We start from the raw sequence: 15577 nt of genomic DNA, 5'->3' as shown, positions 1-15577 counted from the left end.
TAAGTACTTAGGAAGCTATGTAAGTGGGTTGTGATAATCAGGTGACAAACAGAGTATTCAACACCATGGGGTTGACATGATGCATAGTTGATAACTGATCTTTTTTTTTCTTAATTCACTGAATAGAGCTCAAATTCAATTTTCTTAATGGGATTTTATAAGTATGATATTTTAAAGTAAATATTAATAGGTTTTATACTTACGCAATCATCAGTGCAAGACGTGGCGATTACTGCTGGTCGGGAGATTCTAGAACCCTAGACCATCGAATCAACAGAAATTAAATGGAAGATTCGAAGAAAAGAAGAAAACTACTTGAAAGTAAATTATATCGTATCAGTTGTTATTTGTTTTTGTTTTGCGACATATCAACCATTTTCAGGTTATTTAATGCCGAATACAGTGATTTTGAAGAACAATTTTTTAGTAGAATATATTTGTTTTTTTTTTTTCAAATCGGTTTCTATTAAACCCATAGCTGGAACTCTAACAGGTACTACTACTCCGGGTTAGAGTGGACCTGGGAGCAATGGCAATTAAAGGTTGGCTCCACACTTCCCAAAGTCCGCAAGCTGGGGCCTCACCCTCGGATATAGTTTAAGGTTATATCCAGGACGAGTATCGTATCGTATATCTCTTGTATATATTAATATATTCTGAACCAGTTATAGGCTGTAAAAAGTCAAACTGAGACACTTGGATCAAAGAACTAAGAAACTAATGATCATGCCTAATAAACTACACCCGAAGGATGATACTGACTGAGTCTGTGGAATCACTGGAAGACTAAATCATAATGATATTAATTTCAGCTTGCTAGCTTCTGAGATGTTAATTCCATGACGATTTGACTGATGTACCATCCGCAACGACTCATGGCGCAACGGATAAAAAGGCTAAATACAATCTCTACTATTATGTGAAAGTCACTTTATGTGTGAGATTCTTCCTTATAGCTGCCGAAACAGCTAAACCTATCTGTTGCAAATTTCACAGGTAATTTATATGCCAGGCACTGTCCTTAGATATGTTTTTTTTTTTTTTTTTTTTTAAATTTTTTTTTACAAAAATCAGTCCAATAAGTATCGAAAATAGAAAAGAATCCGAACTTAAGATGGTCTTTCTTCTCTTATTATAAATAAAAAAAAGAAGAATTTTTACAGGGGAATATTTTACGTTACACCAGCCGGTGTACCGTAAATATTTCCTGGTGAAAATTCTACTTTTTTTTTTCTATAAGACAAGAAAGACTATGTTTAAGATAGTCAATCCGAAATATCAGCTGACGTGATATTGTAAACAAACGCAAACGGAATTTGATGACCGACGTTATCATTATTATTTTTTTTTAGTTTATTTATTTATATTTTTTTTTTCGCGAATTAGTCCATCGGGCAAATTATTTCTCATAATATATAATAATCAGTAGAGGGTTGATTCTATAATAATGCATATGTAATCCGCATAAATTAAAATATCATGTTTACGCTTATTGTACGAGCAGGCAACGCTAGATGACCAACTAGTTAGTTCTAGCTGTTTTGGAAGTTTAATGTTCAATTCTCAATAGAGGTGATACCAAGAACACAATTACGAATTAATTAAGGCTTGTACCGTACTGCATCTGATGTGGATGAAACAAATCCATCGGTTCGATATTCCGTACAGATTCTCGACTTCAACATAAGTTTAACAAGTTCATCAATACGCATCTGAAGAAGATTGGAAGTTTACATCCACAAGAAAAGTTCTGAGATGAGAACACTAATCCAAATAATGCAACTCATACAATCTGTTAATCCGCCTATATATATATATATATATATATATATATATATATATATATATATATATATATATATATATATATACAATCTGTTAATCCACCTATATATATATATATATATATACAATCTGTTAATCCACCTATATATATATATATATATATATATATATATATATATATATATATATATATATATATATACAATCTGTTAATCCGCCTATATATATATATATATATATATATATATATATATATATATATATATATATAGTCTTATTTGTAGTATTTCGAATTTTACTGGGTTTATATAATTCAGTAATCGTTCATATACCATTAAATTTTAAGCCAAAAAAGAGATGACTGCAACTGTAAGCTACAAAATCATCATATTTCATAATTGGGCATTCATATATTGTTTTAACAAAAATCAAGACTCCAAAGAACGGGTTGATAGCAACAAATAGTGTATTTCATCGTTAGTTACAATTGTTTCAAGACTATTCGGACAAATTCAAACATTATGTCGTTTTTAAAGTTTTCACAAGAACAGCCTTTCTTCAGACTTATTGAATAAAAAATACTTTAACAATGAAACATTATGGAAACCATTTCCCTTATGAGGAAAAGAAAACAAGCGAAAATACCTTGAAAGGATGCTATATAGGTAAAAAATTTTTTTGCTAGTTTTCTTTTCCTTATATGCTATCAACCTTATATGAAAATAGTTTCCATAATGTTAGGATTTATCCGAATAGTCTTGAAACAATTGTAACTAACGATGAAATACGCTATTTGTTGCTATCAACCCATTCTTTGAATTCTTATTTTTTTAAAACAATATATATATATATATATATATATATATATATATATATATATATATATATGTATATAATTACTTCATTTATTTTTTTTATTTATTTATTTTTTTTTAATTACATTTTTACCCCAAACAAGGCAAATTGCCACTTTGGTGTAGGGGGCTACTATCAGGGGCAACAACTACTGGGGTACTATGTAGGGATTTGGGCAGCAAGGTGTCGGTTCACGTTACACTTGAACTTCTGCACGTCAGTACTGTTGGGGAAGCAGGGACCTGGAATGGAATTCCAGAGTCTTGCGGTTCTGGGGAAGAAACTATTGGAGTAAAAAGATCTTTTACATCTAGGGACCTCTACAGTGTGGAGGTGGGATCTAGTAGCCTGTCGGGTTTGTCGAGGGTGCTCGCGTCGTGGGGGCACAAGTGATTGCAGTTCATCAGAGCATTCACCACTAAAATACTTGTAGAACAGGCAGAGGGATGCAACATTTCGTCGATGGGACAGAGGCTGAAGCTTAGATGCCAGTTCAGGGCCTATCAGATTTGCGACTCTCTTTTGAACCTTGTCAAGGAGCGAGAGACTAGTAGCAGATGCACCAGCCCAGATGTGGCAGCAATACTCCATACATGGGCGAATGGTACGAACATATACTTTTATGCTTGAATTTTCAGTATTAACTTCAACAGTACGGGACACATAGGCAGAGATAGGTATTAAGTTACGAGGTGCGTGCAATAAGTAATGCCCCTGACCCACTTCCACTTGTCTGATCTAGCTGAAATTTTGCATGTGCAATGATTTATATCTCTACGCGTTATGTGGCAAATTACAGATCTGAACTAATTGTGGTTTCTGTTTTACACATGTTTGAACTGAGTCAAGTGTGAAATGGAACCTGTTGAATGTCGAGCAGTGATCCGGTTTTTGTATTTGAAAGGACACACGCCACAGGAGACTTTTGATTAAATGAAAGAAACTTATGCACGCCCCTCGTATATATATATATATATATATATATATATATATATATATATATATATATATATATATATATATATATATATATATGTGTGTGTGTGTGTGTGTGTGTGTGTGCGTATTTAATAATTACATAGAAAAAGACGTAGTGTTTACCTTATTTGCGCAATGGTAAACCTCAATCTAATATAAATATCTGTATCTATCTATAGACAATTTAATCCCAACCGAATAAAAAAGTTCAATACACAATAGAGAGCATTGCTTAAGTATTGCTTATTATAAGAAAAAGAAAATTAAAACTGTAAGTTGAAATTTACAATCAAACTTTATTGTTCGACTGAATACTCCAAAAAACTATTTACAAATTCCTTATTCCGCGGAGTTTCAAAAACAACGAGTGAAAAAATGTGGGAAATGTAAAAAATAAAAACAAAATACGAGGAGCGTGCAATAAGTAATGCCTCTGATCCACTTCCCATAGCAGTAGAGCAACGAAACTTGGCACAGTTATTATTCTTTCTCTACTTACGTTTACTTTTAAGGTTTACTTCATAAGATCGCTAGCTATGGAATAGCTGGAAAAGTCTTCTCAATTATTAAATCATTTCTTTCTGATAGGTTCACAAGAGTAGTAGTTGAGGGGCAAAAATCAGAAGCTCACAGTATTAATGCCGGTGTCCCTCAGGGATCAATCCTGGGCCCAACTCTTTTCCTGATCTACATTAATGATCTTCCAAATCATATCCTTACATCATTTGTAGACATTTATGCTGACGACACTACCATTTATGGTACCACATCTAAGACAGTAAACGACCAAGTTCTCTCCAATTCTCTCTCCTCTGATCTTGAGCACGTAGTACAATGGGGAAAGGAGTGGCTGGTTACTTTTAATGCATCTAAAACCAAGCTTCTCTCTTTACATCATCAACATTCTAATTCACATTTGTCATCAATTGAAATGAATGGCTCTCGTCTTCAGGAGGCCTCAAGTTTTGACAGGCTTCTGGGCTTGACCATTACTCCTGATCTTAAATGGAACACGTATATCAAATCTGTTGCCAAGGCCGCTGGAAAAATGGTGGGATCTTTCTATCGATCCAGTAGATATCTCACTGCTGATGCTATTTTCTACCTATATAAGAGCCAGGTACGTCCAAGGATGGAATACTGTTGCCACATCTGGGCAGGAGCTGCTAGAAAGGACTTGTCCTGCCTTGATAGAGTTCAAAATAGACTTCGTAGCCTCGTAGGAGATGTCCTTTTCTCCTCCTTGCAACCTCTATCTCACAGAAGAGATGTTGCGAGTTTGTCTCTGATGTATCGTTATTTTCATGGAAAGTGTTCAACTGAGCTTCAATCTATGGTCCCCCCTCGCCAAACTTTCACAGGAAACACTCGTCTAGCTGTAAACACTATCAATAATTTCCCCCACTCTTTATCTGTGCCTAAACCTAAACGTAGATTCCATGAACAAAGCTTCTTTCTTAGAACTGCACGCCTGTGGAATTGTCTTCCGTTTTCCTGCTTTCCGGCTGACTACAATATGGTTGTGTTCAAGTCTAAAGTAAATAAGTTCTTGATGAGCCGTTCCATATAAGTTATTAAATTTACCAAATTTTCATTACTAATGATTACTATATGGACCAATTTCTACTGTACACTCTTTAACCCTTATCCTTGAGTGGACTCTGGGCCTTGATAATGTGGTGATGCCTTTGTAAAAAAAAAAAACAAAAAAAAACATTGGAACTACACAGAGTTATGCATTTCTCCCATCGTTTGATGTAGCTCTGGAGACCGTTTTTGTAGAACACCCAAGGTTGGTCCTCCAACCACGACGTGACTTCAGAAATCAAGGCTGCATCATCTGGGAAACGCTTTCTTTTCAAAAATAACTTCATGGCCGGGAAGAGGTTAAAGTCAGAGGGTGCAAGGTCAGAAGAGTAGGGATGATGGGGAAGAATTTCATAACCACACGCCCGTGCTTCTGATCTGGCGACATGCGAGTTGTGGACCGGAGCATTGTCCTGCAGGAGGAGGTTACCTTTGCTGATGTTGCCCCGCCTCTTGATTTTGATAGCTTCCCTTAATTTCCTCAAAAGTGAAGCATAATAGGCTCCTGTAATTGTGATACCCTTTGCTAGGAAATCTGTCATCACTACTCCGTCCTGGTCCCAGAAGACTGTGAGTATGACCTTGCCAGCAGAGGGCAGCACTCTTGTCTTCTTTGGAGGTGGTGAGTCCAAGTGTTTCCACTGCATTGACTGGGCTTTGGTCTCCGGATCATAGTGATGGACCCAGGTTTCATCCTGAGTAATCAGTCTTTTGAAAAAATTTGACTCATCTTCTTGGCACATCTCCAAATTCATCCTCGAGCACTCGACGCGTTCTCGCTTCTGGAATGGTGTGAGCAACCGGGGAATCCATCTGGCAGACACCTTATGCATATGCAAATGGTCATGAATGATAATTTCCACAGACCCTGAACTAATCCTGACATCTTGGGCTATTTGGCGAATAGTATTGCACCGATCTTCCAAAATGGCACCCTCAACTTGACGGACAGATGCTTCATCAATAGCAGAAGGGGGGGCGACCAGGTCTGGGAGCTGTTTCCACAGACTTCCGGCCATGTTTGAATTCACGATGCCAGTGTTTTAAAAGGTCATACGATGCAGCATTATCGTCATAAGTTTCTTTCATTTAATCAAAAGTCTCCTGTGGCGTGCGTCCTTTCAAATATAAACACCGGATCACTGCTCAACATTCAACAGGTTCCATTTCACACTTCACTCAGTTCAAAAACCTGTAAAACAGAAACCACAATTAGTTCAGAGCTGTAATTTGCCACATAATCCGTAGAGATATAACTCATTGCACATGCAAAATTTCAGCTAGATCAGACAACTAGAAGTGGGTCAGGGGCATTACTTATTGAACGCCCCTCACATTTCAGCTTGCATGAAGATTCTCTAGAGGTAATCCGAAAGGCAAAATAATTCTTTAGTAAGAATGAAATCGAAAATTAAATCCAATGCAATCTAAATAGTCCGGTTGGAAAGTTTCCCAATCAGCTGAAATAATGGAAATTGTTTAATCGGATAGTGCAGTAGTCCCAAGAATAGTTAATTCCAGCTGAGCGGACTCGAGAAATTTTGATTGTAAATTTCAATTTACAGTTTTAATTTTTTTCTCTTATATATATATATATATATATATATATATATATATATATATATATAAATATATACACTTGTGCCCGATATTATTCATACCCCCCCCTTGAAAATTGAGTTTATTAGGTGTAACTTTGTAAGAAGTTATTGTTTACGTCCATATATCATACATATTCTTAATAAACCTCTTCTTATCATTTTCATCATTTTAAAATCTCGGGATACTTGTAATAAAAGAAATATACAGCTATTTATAAAATCTGCAATGTTCAAAAATAATCATACCCCCTTATTTTTTCAGTATTAGTCGAATTTCTGACTGTTTGTTTCCTGTTTGATTCTTATTTTGAATGCTTTTATACAACCTTTGATTAATTTCATTTCGTTTTTTGCATTTTTCAGAAATTAACATGATATCAACTGAAAACCAATAAAAGAATAAAAATTATTAGAATGGGGAAGAAAAAAGAGCTTAGTAATGATCTTAGGACTAAAATTGTGAATTCACATAAGGATGGTTTAGGTTACAAGTCAATTTCCAAGAAATTTGAGGTCCCTACAGCAACAGTACAGAGCATCATCAAAAAATTCCAGAGCCACCACACAACAAACAACTTGATTGGTAGAGGAAGGAAAAGGAAACTGTCTGCTAGAGCCACCAGGAATATTGTAAGAAGTGTTAATGTAAATCCAACCACCACTACTAAGGACATTTTAGAAAATCTGGAGTCTTCTGGCATAAAAATATCAAGGCAAACATTGCAAAGGACTCTGCATGAAAATGGTCTGAAAGGAAGAAGACCAAGAAGGACTCCATTGCACACCGGAAAACACCTTGCAGCACGTCTAAAGTTTGCTAGGACCCATGTGAATTCTCCAGAGTCCGTTTTCTCAAGTATTTTGTGGACTGACGAAACAAAAATTGAATTGTTTGGCCATATGGATGCTTCTTACGTTTGGAGGAAGAAAGGAGAAGCTTACAACCCAAAGAACACCATACCCACGGTGAAACATGGTGGTGGTAGGCTAATGTTTTGGGGCTCCTTTTCGGCTAGTGGTCCAGGTAGTTTGGTCAAAATAGATGGAACCATGAAGAAGGAGCAATATTTGGAGATACTCCAGAAAAACATTAGACAGGATGCGGAGAAGCTCCATTTAGGACCAAACTGGGTCCTTCAACAGGATAATGATCCAAAACATACTGCCAAAATAGTCAAGAAATGGTTTGAGGATAATCAAATTAATGTTTTGGAATGGCCTAGCCAGAGTCCCGACCTGAACCCTATCGAAAACCTCTGGCACATATTGAAAACTGAGGTTAAAAAGCGGAAACCTAGAAATTTGAGGGATTTGGAAAACTACTGCATTGAAGAATGGTCAAAAATCAGTGTTGATGCTTGTAAAAACCTTGTTGATAAATATCCAAAACGGTTACAGGCAGTTATTAAGAATAAAGGACATGCTATTAACTTTTAGTAAGAGAGGTATGAATAATTTTGAACTAGTGCCATTATTGTTTTTCTTTGTATAATGTTTCAAACTTGCATAATTTATTTATTTGTTGAGTTTAAATTAAATGCTTATGCTTGATTTATTGTTTGAAATCCCTTTAATATTGTCTATCTTCTGGTTTGAGCAATATTCTTATAGAAATCTCAAAGATCCGAGGGGTAGGAATAATATCGGGCACAAGTGTATATATATATATATATATATATATATAGAGAGAGAGAGAGAGAGAGAGAGAGAAAGAGAGAGAGAGAGAGAGAGAGAAGGTTCAAAAGAGAGTCACCAATCTGATAGGTCCTGAACTGTCATCTAAGATTCAGCCTCTGTCCCATCGACGAGGTGTAGCATTCCTCTACCTGTCCTACAAGCATTTTAACGATGAATGCTCCGATGAACTGCAAGCACTTGTGCCCCCTCGACGTAAATACCCCTGACAAACCCGACAAGCAGCTAAATCCTACTCCTTCACAGTAGAGATCCTTAGATGTAAGAGAGCCTTCTACTCCAGTAGTTTCTTCTCTAGAACCACTAGACTTTGGAATTCCCTTCCGGGTTCCTGCTTCCCGAACTGAACTGACATGCAGAAGTTCAAGTGTAACGTGAACCGACATCTTGCTGCCCAACTCCTTAAATAGTATCCCTGTAGCTTATATCCCTGATAGTAGCCCCCTACATCAAAGTGGCAACGTGCCTTATATGGGGTGAAATGTAATAAAAACTATGACTACATTATTTAATCATATAAAATAATTTACGAAAATATAATTTTATGCGTAAATTTTCAGTATTTACTTCAACAGTGCTCAATACATAGATAGAGCTAGGTGGGAAGTTTTGAAAATATATATGGCAATTAATCTACACAGAATATTCCGCGTTTCATTCTTGTGATAATTCGTCAGCCTTATATTATGTAGCTTAATTGCCATATATATTTTCATTACTTATGTATATATATTTATATATAGTTAACAAATAAAATGTCCTTTTTTTTCGAAACTAATATATAAGTATCAGGAAGTATCAATGAAAGATGTTCTATAGTTTTTCGTAACCAGACGATATTTTTTTCCGTGAATTAATTCCTTTTTTGGTCGCGTAAATTCTCTCAAATTGAGGACATACGTCGTCGAAGATGTGTTTATGTTTATCCCACGACGAAAAATTCGCCACTTATCAAGGCCAAAAGACTACTCGAGAATAAGTGTTAAGAGTGTACAGTAGTCAATTATTATTCCTCTAGACTGCAACACTTTTCTTTTCTCCCATTTGCTATCTTAGTCTCATCTGCTCGTAAACTTTGTAGTCGAATAGATGTTGCCTCATGTGCAAACCACTGGTACTTACGTTACTATTAAAAAAAAAACAAAACAAATCCATCTACAAAAATCAGTTTCAGAGATGGGACGATTCCGATACAATTACCGATTTCGATTCTTTCTAAATCTCTAAATATTTAACTATAAAGTTGTTATTTTTCACGATTACCGTAAAGATTTTTTTAAAATGTGCAGATATTTTCTTAGACGTAACGACACGCTTTTGAGGGATTATCTATCGTTTTTAATTTTACTAATAGGTTAAAATCAACAGATATTTTATCATTACTATTAGCGGTAGAATAGTTTTCTTTAAAGAAAATCAAATGAAAAAGCCAATTAAAAGAATCGTTGTTGGCATCGGAAAATAGGCACACATTTTTCCGATTCCGATACTCCCAAAATTTCCAATTTTTTCGATTCCCGATCCCGATTAATCGATCCAACATTAATATATTTATTAGTGATGAAACGATTCCAGTATTTTTCCCGATTCCGAAACAATTACCGATTCCGATTCTTTATAAATCTCTTAATATTCAACGATGTTTATTTATTCCCGATTACCATAAAAACACATGCTAAATATGCAGATGTTATCTCAAGCGTACAAATACACGCGTGGAAAGTGATCTATATTTTAGTTGTGTTGAGAGTTTGAAATCAATAAATATTTATTATTTTATAATTACTACCCGCAGTGGAAAAGTGTGCTTTAAACAAAACCAAGTAAAAAAGACAATTAAAAGAATCGTTTTGGGCATCGGAAAATAAGGCACAAATTTCTCTGATTCCGATACCTATTCCGACACCCCCGAAAGTTCTAATTTTTTCGATTTTCGATTCTGATTCCTTGGAAAGAAAATCGATAATATCCTGAAGAAAGTTTGAATTTCATTTGCTAATGGGCCATAAATATACAATTATCACAGAAATAAGCGTGTGAATTTGTGTTGGTTTTGCCTGGTTGTAAAATACGCTTAAATATGATATTTTAATTTATTCAGATTGTACACACACACACACACACACACACACACATATATATATATATATATATATATATATATATATATATATATATATATATATATATATATATATAAAGTAGTGATTTCAAAAGCAAAAAAAAAAAGTATTTGATGTAATCAGTTAAAATCGAAACCGAAAGTAAAACTGTACATTCAAAGCTGGTGACGTTACCACTGTACCAACGTGACCAAGCATATGAACTAACTAAATAAAAAAATGAATATACAAAATGTATAACGATTTTTTATCAATTTAGACACCTTTTTGACATCGTAAAATCTATTTTAATTGGCTAAAGTTCCATAACAAATCCAATCATTTGAGGCCTTTGGCGCCGCTCTGCAACTTCCAGTTTCGGAAGTGGTAGAGTTTGAAAATATGGTGAAAAACAGACAAACAGACAAACAGACAGACATAGTGCCTTTTATATATGAGATTTATATAGGCACACCGAAGTTTAGCAACGATAAGTCTGACCAGCATCAAATGGGCGATCATTTGGAAATACTAGGCGCTGTATGCGCTATCCGCTAACATCGGCATTATTTTCAGTCGCCCTGAACTTATATGCTTGCAACTGAAATTAAAAATAATAACAGTGCCGACTCAGGAGAAGTATGGATGGATATTGCGCAACTCTTGTCGCAAAAATTTCACCCTCAGGCACTCTTCAGTGGATACCTATAGTCTGACAAGACTGAACGGAGTCTTTATATTAGTACAAGTGTGTGGATACGTACCTATGTGTATATGAAGGTGTGTGTGTGTGTAGATAAATCATTGCGTTTGCGCAGATGTATACTCTGCCCCTCCGCTATATTTCTCACCCTTAAACTCATCCTCTGATTAAATGATACACAAGCATTTAATTCATCTATTCCTCTCAGTTTTGTTGAGCTGGACAGATGGCAGATTTTTATATAAAGTTGCCGCTGAAAAGATCCACATGGTGAGTGATCTAGCTAGCTAACCAATGAGATTCATTGTAATTACCTTTCACGGATTAATGTTTTCATTATCCAATGAAAGAGCTTTTCTCAAACAAAGGTTCAGCTGACTTTTACTTCCCATTCGTTTGTTGTGTTTGGTTATTAATAATGCCGGATCCAGTAGTTTTAGAAAATAAATTTTTTGTTTCAACTTCTTTATATCTTCAAATATTAATTCATAGTGTTTGGTTTGGCTGTTTTACGGCACATCAACCCTTTATTTAATGATGAATCTAGCAATTTGAGAAAAAACGATTTATACTTCAGGTTCTTTATATCTTCAAATATTTACTCATGGTGTTTAGTTTGGTTGCTTTGTAGAGGAAAATTTTGACTTTACAGAACATGACTGAGTTTTACCAATAAAAAAAGGGAAATCAATAACATCAATATTTGGTGCATTTTAAGCCAGAAAGCCAGTATCTTTAGACGGCCTAATCTTGAAGCGCTAGTTTTCTAAGTAAAGAATGCTTTTATATTGTAGCGAGTATGTACAGAATGTACTTAAGAAATTCTTTATTCTTATTTATTTAACGGAGAATAAAATTTTAAAGTACTGTTTTGTGGTCGTAAAAACTAAATAATAGTATCTGATTATTTTAAATTAAATGCGATAACTCCACAGATTGTTGACTAAAAATATTTGTTTTGCACTGCAACCATTTTATTTACATTATTTACTGAAGAACTTCTCTTCTTATCTTGGATCGACGTACCAGTCTGTAAATAGTGTCAATTACAATTTCTGTTCGAAAAAAAACATTTTTTTCCGACCAAAGCAAATATTTATTTTCAACAAACTTTTTGAGCGTCAACGCACTTTACTCAAATGAAACCAAACAACAACAATAACAATAATAGTTGCCACCCAAATTCCATGAATACCAGTGGTCTTGGTCCGCGAAAAGCCAATGGCAAGCGGCTGTAGTGATAATGCAGATTCACTTGCAAAGGTATCGAAAGAAGTGGAGAGTACTAGACCTCTGGAGAGACTTGTTGTCACCTAGATTCGAGGGAACACCACCGGTTGTTGCCAGTGAGTAATGTCTAATGATGACCTATACTCCTAGTGAATATAATAAAGATGATGATTTTTATGATACTACTACTACTACTACTACTACTACTAATAATAATAATAATGATAAGAATAATAATGATGATAATAATAATAATAATTATAACAATAATAATAATAATTATTATTATTATACTATTACTACTACCACTACTACTAATAATAATTATAACAATAATAATAGTAATACTGATAATAATAATAATGATAATAATAATAATAATAATAATAATAATAATAATAATAAAATGCTACTACTAATAATAATAATACTTATAATAATAATAATTATAATAATTATAATAATAATAATAATTATAATAATAATAATAATTATAATAATAATAATAATAATAATAATAATAATAATAATAATAATAATAATAATTCTGATTTCGCTTATGAACGTCTCTCTGGGAAGGGATGGGATTCATTTCCAGAGGATTTCCCTTAATCCTGGCTTCAAACCAGGATCTTCAAAGATCAAGGGTTTTCCTAAGGATGTCGGTGGTACCTATAATTGCAGAGGTTTGAAAGCCGCCTAAAACATCGGGGATTTGTAGTTTTTTCACTTGTCCTTCCAGACGACTTGATACTACTTCTAGTGTACCAACTACGACCGGGATTATTTGTGTTTTAACCCCGTGTATACGCCTTATTTCCAAGGCCAATGCAGCATAATTGCGCCACTTCTCATTATCCTTCTCTCTCACATTCCTGTCCCAGGGTACTGAGAAGTCTACAATCTACCAGTTTTTTGAGACCTTGTCAATGACGACCAAATCCGGACGATTATGTTCCAATTGCTTGGTCGTTATGACACTGTTGTCCCACAATACCTCTACTTTGCCATCCTCACTTGTTCTCACTTCATCAGGCACCTCCTCAAACCATTTTCCAGCACACTTCACCCCAACCCTCTTACACACCTCCCAATATATCCGGAGTCCCATGCGATCGTGTCTTTTGTGGTACTCTCTCTGGGTCAGTCCACTACTCCCTGCTGCAAGGTGCGCAATTGATTCTGAGGTGTTACTACAAATCCGGAATTCTGCAGCAATTTCCTCTCCTAGAACCACTTTTTTGAACAATCGTGTTCCTAATGCCTGCTCTTGTGCTGCACAAACAAAAGCTTCAGTACTCTTAACCAGATACCCAGCTCTAAGCCATTGCCATGATCTTTCATCAGCAACTTCTCTTATATCCTGGAAGAACCTTCCATGCATTTTCTTCCTAGCCAGTTCCTCTGTCCTTTCTCTATCCATACGTTTCACATAATCACCCTTGGTCGCACACACCTCCACTTCATTGGCCACAACCTTAAGCATCCACTCCCTACTTCTAACCACATGCGACTTCAACGACATCTCCTCGGTTTTAACACAATCTTTTACACTTTTCAATCCTCTTCCACCATCTTTCCTCTTTTGATACAGCCTTGCTACGCTACTTCGAATGTGAAATATACCAAACATCGCCAAAACTTTTCTTGTTTTGATATCCATGGCATGAAAATCCTTGTCAGACCATTCTAAAATTTCCGCACTGTATCTCAAAACACTGACTGCCCATGCATTTACTGCTTTCATTAGATTTCCTCCATACAGTTTCGATTTTGCAATTAGTTTCACTCTTCTAAGATACTCCTTTCTGACTTTTTCTTTAATTTCTCTGTTCATGATGCCTACACCCTCCAGCACTCCTAAATACTTATATCCTGTATCTTCTATTTCTTTCATGATTTCTCCATTTGGCAGCACTATTCCATTCGAATGAACCTTTACTCCTCTTTTCATTACCAGCACCGCACATTTACTAATCCCAAACTCCATTCCAATGTCTTCTGAGTATGTCCCCACAAGTTCTACCAGTCTTTCCATTTCCTTTTCATTTCTACCGAATATTTTCAAATCATCCATAAAAACTAGATGGTTGAGGCATATGTCACCATATCCAAAGTTATACCCCAGTTTTTCTCTCTTCAAGAGGATGCTCAGTGGCATCATTATCATTACAAAAAGAAGCAGCGATAACGAATCTCCTTGAAATATCCCACGTTTAATGCCAACCTGCTCCCATCTCCTCTCTGTTTGCTGTCAGCACCGGTTTCCATTGAGCCATACTTGTCTCCAAAAGCGCTACCACATTCTCAGCAACCTTCATCATCAATAGCGTTTCACGTATCCATGAATGAGAAACCATGTCGTAAGCCTTTCTGTAATCGATCCATGCTACACTCAAATTTCTCTTCTTCTTCGCATCCTGCATTATTGCTTTACCAATAATTTATACTACTACTACTACTACTACTACTACTACTACTACTACTACTACTACTAATAATAATAATAATAATAATAATAATAATAATAATAGATAGATAGATAGATAGATAGATAGAGCGTTTCAATACGAAATTGAGACAGATCACAAATAAGAACGAAATCAAAGTGTCACGCTGTAGTACGCCAGCTTTTATTTCGATCAATATAGCCCAGTAAAGAAGATTACCGAGGTCAATTAGGTGATGATCTTGCTTTGTTAGCTGATGACGATGCTAATGCAGAAAAGTTCCTATATATCCTGGAAGAGTCGGCTGTTATGATTGGACTGCATAAAAACGCAACTAAAGCGAAATATATATCCTTCCAATTAAAGACAGACCACCATTCAAAAAAGGAGATGACTTCGGATATCTCGGCAGTCACATCGCATCAACCGAAAAAGATGTCCACGTCAGAATAGCTAAAGTGTGAAGTGCACTTAATCGACTGAGAGTTATATGGAAATCTGCCCTCTCATAACAGATTAAAAAAAAAACAACCGTAGTTGAGACAGTGCTGTTTTATGGTCACCAGCACGGAGTCTCATTAAAAAACTTGA

Source organism: Euprymna scolopes, chromosome 10 (assembly GCF_053919585.1).
Source record: "Euprymna scolopes isolate OS-2025 chromosome 10, ASM5391958v1, whole genome shotgun sequence".
Taxonomy (NCBI): Eukaryota; Metazoa; Mollusca; class Cephalopoda; order Sepiida; family Sepiolidae; genus Euprymna; species Euprymna scolopes.
This window is presented reverse-complemented; position numbering follows the sequence as displayed.